We start from the raw sequence: 6,082 nt of genomic DNA, 5'->3' as shown, positions 1-6,082 counted from the left end.
TTACGAATGCTATATAAAAATGGCCGTAATCGAATGGATTTTTTTACTTATATATTTAAAATTTTACCCAAAGGCGAAATATTGAATTTTATTCAATATAATAAAAATCATGGAATTATATAAAGTGAAAAATCTATATATCTATATATCTATTATATTGCTTATTTCGATTCAAAATATATGAATGGAATATGAAGGAAAAACATTATTCTGGTTGATCCTGCCAGTAGTTATATGCTTGTCTCAAAGATTAAGCCATGCATGTCTAAGTACACACGAATTAAAAGTGAAACCGCAAAAGGCTCATTATATCAGTTATGGTTCCTTAGATCGTTAACAGTTACTTGGATAACTGTGGTAATTCTAGAGCTAATACATGCAATTAAAACATGAACCTTATGGGACATGTGCTTTTATTAGGCTAAAACCAAGCGATCGCAAGATCGTTATATTGGTTGAACTCTAGATAACATGCAGATCGTATGGTCTTGTACCGACGACAGATCTTTCAAATGTCTGCCCTATCAACTTTTGATGGTAGTATCTAGGACTACCATGGTTGCAACGGGTAACGGGGAATCAGGGTTCGATTCCGGAGAGGGAGCCTGAGAAACGGCTACCACATCTAAGGAAGGCAGCAGGCGCGTAAATTACCCACTCCCAGCTCGGGGAGGTAGTGACGAAAAATAACAATACAGGACTCATATCCGAGGCCCTGTAATTGGAATGAGTACACTTTAAATCCTTTAACAAGGACCAATTGGAGGGCAAGTCTGGTGCCAGCAGCCGCGGTAATTCCAGCTCCAATAGCGTATATTAAAGTTGTTGCGGTTAAAACGTTCGTAGTTGAACTTGTGCTTCATACGGGTAGTACAACTTACAATTGTGGTTAGTACTATACCTTTATGTATGTAAGCGTATTACCGGTGGAGTTCTTATATGTGATTAAATACTTGTATTTTTTCATATGTTCCTCCTATTTAAAAACCTGCACTAGTGCTCTTAAACGAGTGTTATTGTGGGCCGGTACTATTACTTTGAACAAATTAGAGTGCTTAAAGCAGGCTTCAAATGCCTGAATATTCTGTGCATGGGATAATGAAATAAGACCTCTGTTCTGCTTTCATTGGTTTTCAGATCAAGAGGTAATGATTAATAGAAGCAGTTTGGGGGCATTAGTATTACGACGCGAGAGGTGAAATTCTTGGACCGTCGTAAGACTAACTTAAGCGAAAGCATTTGCCAAAGATGTTTTCATTAATCAAGAACGAAAGTTAGAGGTTCGAAGGCGATCAGATACCGCCCTAGTTCTAACCATAAACGATGCCAGCTAGCAATTGGGTGTAGCTACTTTTATGGCTCTCTCAGTCGCTTCCCGGGAAACCAAAGCTTTTGGGCTCCGGGGGAAGTATGGTTGCAAAGCTGAAACTTAAAGGAATTGACGGAAGGGCACCACCAGGAGTGGAGCCTGCGGCTTAATTTGACTCAACACGGGAAAACTTACCAGGTCCGAACATAAGTGTGTAAGACAGATTGATAGCTCTTTCTCGAATCTATGGGTGGTGGTGCATGGCCGTTCTTAGTTCGTGGAGTGATTTGTCTGGTTAATTCCGATAACGAACGAGACTCAAATATATTAAATAGATATCTTCAGGATTATGGTGCTGAAGCTTATGTAGCCTTCATTCATGGTGGCAGTAAAATGTTTATTGTGTTTGAATGTGTTTATGTAAGTGGAGCCGTACCTGTTGGTTTGTCCCATTATAAGGACACTAGCTTCTTAAATGGACAAATTGCGTCTAGCAATAATGAGATTGAGCAATAACAGGTCTGTGATGCCCTTAGATGTCCTGGGCTGCACGCGCGCTACAATGAAAGTATCAACGTGTATTTCCTAGACCGAGAGGTCCGGGTAAACCGCTGAACCACTTTCATGCTTGGGATTGTGAACTGAAACTGTTCACATGAACTTGGAATTCCCAGTAAGTGTGAGTCATTAACTCGCATTGATTACGTCCCTGCCCTTTGTACACACCGCCCGTCGCTACTACCGATTGAATTATTTAGTGAGGTCTCCGGACGTGATCACTGTGACGCCTTGCGTGTTACGGTTGTTTCGCAAAAGTTGACCGAACTTGATTATTTAGAGGAAGTAAAAGTCGTAACAAGGTTTCCGTAGGTGAACCTGCGGAAGGATCATTATTGTATAATATCCTTATCGTTAATAAACATTTGTTATAATACAAATAAATACAATTTACCAAAATAAAAATATTACAAAATGATTCCACGGAATCAAAAGTTAAAGTCAAAATAAAATGAAGATGGCTTTTATTTTATATGTGGGGCTTGGCAACCTCATAAAAAGACTTTAACATTATTAATGTTGTTGTGCGTATTTGTGGCAGTACCTACTACAACAATGGCGTTTCCTATAAAAACAAATTCTCGAAAATGGAAATCGAAGAAACTGAACAAAATTTGAAAGTAGAAGTCGAATTAAAATTAAAATAATTTTGAATGTGGTATTCAAAATAAGTGTGTGTGTATATGGACCATAATATACACGCGTTGCGAATATGTATTGTTCATCTATGTTATGAGCATACGTTGGCTAATGCAACAACCTAAAATATACAATGTTTGTACCTGTCATCCATCAGGTTAATGTTTTATATAAATTTTGCAGTATGTGTCACCCAAAATAGCAAACCATAACCAGATTTTTATGATACATAATGCTTATATGAAACTAAGACATATCGCAACATTTATTTTTAGGTATAAAAATAAATTTATTGAAGGAATTGATATATGCCAGTAAAATGGTGTATTTTTAATTTCTTTCAATAAAAACAATATTGATATTATATAAAAATGAATTATAAAACTCTAAGCGGTGGATCACTCGGCTCATGGGTCGATGAAGAACGCAGCAAACTGTGCGTCATCGTGTGAACTGCAGGACACATGAACATCGACATTTTGAACGCATATCGCAGTCCATGCTGTTATGTACTTTAATTAATTTTATAGTGCTGCTTGGACTACATATGGTTGAGGGTTGTAAGACTATGCTAATTAAGTTGTTTATAAATTTTTTATAAGCATATGGTATATTATTGGATTAAATAATGATTTTATTCATAATATTAAAAAAGAAATGAAAAACATTATCTCACATTTGAATGTGAAAAACGAAGAGAAATATTTTCTTTTTCAATCAAATAATACTGAGAAATGTCTAGCATAAAAAATTGAAATATTTTTCATCTAGAATTGTCTCTTATTAATGATTCGGAAAAAGAAAAATCTTGGTTTTGTTATTATTCTTCGTTGGTTCGTTAAATGGATAAAAAATAACTTTGCTTACAAGAACTATTGGAACTATTTATAACGAATTTAATTGATTGTTTTATCATTTATATATAAAGAATTTATGGCAAAAAATAGTTATATATACAACCTCAACTCATATGGGACTACCCCCTGAATTTAAGCATATTAATTAGGGGAGGAAAAGAAACTAACAAGGATTTTCTTAGTAGCGGCGAGCGAAAAGAAAACAGTTCAGCACTAAGTCACTTTGTCTATATGGCAAATGTGAGATGCAGTGTATGGAGCGTCAATATTCTAGTATGAGAAATTAATGATTTAAGTCCTTCTTAAATGAGGCCATTTACCCATAGAGGGTGCCAGGCCCGTATAACGTTAATGATTACTAGATGATGTTTCCAAAGAGTCGTGTTGCTTGATAGTGCAGCACTAAGTGGGTGGTAAACTCCATCTAAAACTAAATATAACCATGAGACCGATAGTAAACAAGTACCGTGAGGGAAAGTTGAAAAGAACTCTGAATAGAGAGTTAAACAGTACGTGAAACTGCTTAGAGGTTAAGCCCGATGAACCTGAATATCCGTTATGGAAAATTCATCATTAAAATTGTAATATTTAAATAATATTATTAAGAATAATGTGCATTTTTTCCATATAAGGACATTGTAATCTATTAGCATATCCCAAATTTATCATAAAATATAACTTATAGTTTATTCCAATTAAATTGCTTGCATTTTAACACAGAATAAATGTTATTAATTTGATAAAGTGCTGATAGATTTATATTATTACAGAGCGTTAATTTTTCGGAATTATATAATGGCATAATTATCATTGATTTTTGTGTTTATTATATGCTCTTGTATGATTAACAATGCGAAAGATTCAGGATACCTTCGGGACCCGTCTTGAAACACGGACCAAGGAGTCTAACATATGTGCAAGTTATTGGGATGTAAACCTAATAGCGTAATTAACTTGACTAATAATGGGATTAGTTTTTTAGCTATTTATAGCTAATTAACACAATCCCGGGGCGTTCTATATAGTTATGTATAATGTATATTTATATTATTTATGCCTCTAACTGGAACGTACCTTGAGCATATATGCTGTGACCCGAAAGATGGTGAACTATACTTGATCAGGTTGAAGTCAGGGGAAACCCTGATGGAAGACCGAAACAGTTCTGACGTGCAAATCGATTGTCAGAATTGAGTATAGGGGCGAAAGACCAATCGAACCATCTAGTAGCTGGTTCCTTCCGAAGTTTCCCTCAGGATAGCTGGTGCATTTTAATATTATATAAAATAATCTTATCTGGTAAAGCGAATGATTAGAGGCCTTAGGGTCGAAACGATCTTAACCTATTCTCAAACTTTAAATGGGTAAGAACCTTAACTTTCTTGATATGAAGTTCAAGGTTATGATATAATGTGCCCAGTGGGCCACTTTTGGTAAGCAGAACTGGCGCTGTGGGATGAACCAAACGTAATGTTACGGTGCCCAAATTAACAACTCATGCAGATACCATGAAAGGCGTTGGTTGCTTAAAACAGCAGGACGGTGATCATGGAAGTCGAAATCCGCTAAGGAGTGTGTAACAACTCACCTGCCGAAGCAACTAGCCCTTAAAATGGATGGCGCTTAAGTTGTATACCTATACATTACCGCTAAAGTAGATGATTTATATTACTTGTGATATAAATTTTGAAACTTTAGTGAGTAGGAAGGTACAATGGTATGCGTAGAAGTGTTTGGCGTAAGCCTGCATGGAGCTGCCATTGGTACAGATCTTGGTGGTAGTAGCAAATAATCGAATGAGACCTTGGAGGACTGAAGTGGAGAAGGGTTTCGTGTGAACAGTGGTTGATCACGAGTTAGTCGGTCCTAAGTTCAAGGCGAAAGCCGAAAATTTTCAAGTAAAACAAAAATGCCTAACTATATAAACAAAGCGAATATAATACACTTGAATAATTTTGAACGAAAGGGAATACGGTTCCAATTCCGTAACCTGTTGAGTATCCGTTTGTTATTAAATATGGGCCTCGTGCTCATCCTGGCAACAGGAACGACCATAAAGAAGCCGTCGAGAGATATCGGAAGAGTTTTCTTTTCTGTTTTATAGCCGTACTACCATGGAAGTCTTTCGCAGAGAGATATGGTAGATGGGCTAGAAGAGCATGACATATACTGTTGTGTCGATATTTTCTCCTCGGACCTTGAAAATTTATGGTGGGGACACGCAAACTTCTCAACAGGCCGTACCAATATCCGCAGCTGGTCTCCAAGGTGAAGAGTCTCTAGTCGATAGAATAATGTAGGTAAGGGAAGTCGGCAAATTAGATCCGTAACTTCGGGATAAGGATTGGCTCTGAAGATTGAGATAGTCGGGCTTGATTGGGAAACAATAACATGGTTTATGTGCTCGTTCTGGGTAAATAGAGTTTCTAGCATTTATGTTAGTTACTTGTTCCCCGGATAGTTTAGTTACGTAGCCAATTGTGGAACTTTCTTGCTAAAATTTTTAAGAATACTATTTGGGTTAAACCAATTAGTTCTTATCAATTATAAACGATTATCAATTAACAATCAATTCAGAACTGGCACGGACTTGGGGAATCCGACTGTCTAATTAAAACAAGCATTGTGATGGCCCTAGCGGGTGTTGACACAATGTGATTTCTGCCCAGTGCTCTGAATGTCAAAGTGAAGAAAATTCAAGTAAGCGCGGGTCAACGGC

At 36.7% G+C, this 6,082-nt stretch overlaps 2 non-coding genes and 1 pseudogene across 2 annotated transcripts; all 3 read left to right on the top strand.

The window, feature by feature from the left end:
- The first annotated feature begins 207 nt into the window (after nucleotides 1-207).
- LOC117149904 lies at nucleotides 208-2,202 on the top strand. The gene has a single exon (XR_004460603.1). It is a non-coding gene; the product is annotated as a small subunit ribosomal RNA (ribosomal RNA).
- A 686-nt stretch (nucleotides 2,203-2,888) lies between these two features.
- LOC117149898 lies at nucleotides 2,889-3,067 on the top strand. The gene has a single exon (XR_004460599.1). It is a non-coding gene; the product is annotated as a 5.8S ribosomal RNA (ribosomal RNA).
- A 395-nt stretch (nucleotides 3,068-3,462) lies between these two features.
- LOC117149901 lies at nucleotides 3,463-6,082 on the top strand (annotated as a pseudogene; the record flags this gene model as incomplete).

Source organism: Drosophila mauritiana, unplaced genomic scaffold (assembly GCF_004382145.1).
Source record: "Drosophila mauritiana strain mau12 unplaced genomic scaffold, ASM438214v1 U_52, whole genome shotgun sequence".
In the NCBI taxonomy this organism is placed as follows: Eukaryota; Metazoa; Arthropoda; class Insecta; order Diptera; family Drosophilidae; genus Drosophila; species Drosophila mauritiana.
This window is presented reverse-complemented; position numbering and strand designations above follow the sequence as displayed.